Raw genomic sequence first — 1,451 nt, forward strand, 5'->3', positions numbered from 1 at the left:
TGTGTGTGTAGGGTTCCCCGTATCATGTCAATCATCGACTTGCAACTAGGGGAGTGTGTGTTTGTCGATGCCCCCAGTTGCAAGCCGACCATCGACTTGCAACTAAAGGTGTGTGTGTTTGTCGAGGGTCCCCAGTTGCAAGCCAAACATCAACTGGCAACTAGGTGTGTGTGTGTGTGCGTGTGTGTGATACGTCTCCAATGTATCTATAATTTTTGATTGTTTCATGCTGTTATATTATCATTCTTGGATGTTTTATAATCATTTTATAGTCATTTTATATCATTTTTTGGGACTAACCTATTAACATAGTGCCAAGTGTCAGTTGTTGTTTTTGCATGTTTTTTACATCACAGAAAATGAATATCAAACGGATTCCAAACACCAGAAACTTTTTGGAGAATTTTTATGGACTAGAACACCCAGGATGGGCCAGAGCAGCACCTGGGGGTGTCTCGAGGGGGCACAACCCACCAGGGCGCGCCTGGGCCCCCAGGCGCCCCCAGGTGGGTTGTGCCCACCTCGGTGGCCTCCTGCACCCCCTCTTTACCCTATAAATTTAAAAATATTCCAAAACCCTTCGGGGTTAACCTAGATCAGAAGTTTTGCCGGCGCAAGGCTCTATAGCCACCGAAAACCAATCTAGACCTGTTCGGCACCCTGCCGAAGGGGGGAATCATCTCCGGTGGCCATCTTCATCATCCCGGCGGCCACCATAATGAGGAGGGAGTAGTCCACCCTCGGGGCTGAGGGTTTGTACCCGTAGCTATGTGTTTAATCTCTCTCACTCTCTCTCTCTCTCTCTCGGGATCTATATCATGGGCTTTGTTAACATAGATGGATCATATGATGTTTCTCCCCTTTATACTCTTGTTCTGATGAATTGTATCTTTACCCTTTGAAGTTTTGCCTTGTCGGATTGAATATTCAGATATGAGAACACATGATGTTATCTTGCGGTATGTGATGGGGAACGTAGTAGTTTCAAAAAAATTCCTACGCACACGCAAGATCATGTGATGCATAGCAACGAGAGGGGAGAGTATGATCTACGTACCCTAGTAGATCGACAACGGAAGCGTTTGGTTGATGTAGTCATACGTCTTCACGGCCCGACCGATCAAGCACCGAAACTATGGCACCTCTGAGTTCTAGCACACGTTCAGCTCGATGACGATCCCCGGACTCTGATCCAGCAAAGTGTTGGGGAAGAGTTTCGTCAGCACGACGGCATGGTGACGATCTTGATGCACTACTGCTGCAGGGCTTCGCCTAAGCACCGCTACAATATTATCGAGGACTATGGTGGCTGGGGCGCTGCACACAGCTAAGAATAAGATCACGTGGATCAACTTGTGTGTCTCTGGGGTACCTCTGCCTCAGTATATATAAAGGACCAAAGGGGGAGGCTGGCCGGCCACATAGGGCGCGCCAGGAGAGTCCTACTCCCT

The sequence above is a fragment of the Triticum dicoccoides genome, chromosome 7A (genome assembly GCF_002162155.2).
Source record: "Triticum dicoccoides isolate Atlit2015 ecotype Zavitan chromosome 7A, WEW_v2.0, whole genome shotgun sequence".
Lineage (NCBI taxonomy): Eukaryota > Viridiplantae > Streptophyta > Magnoliopsida > Poales > Poaceae > Triticum > Triticum dicoccoides.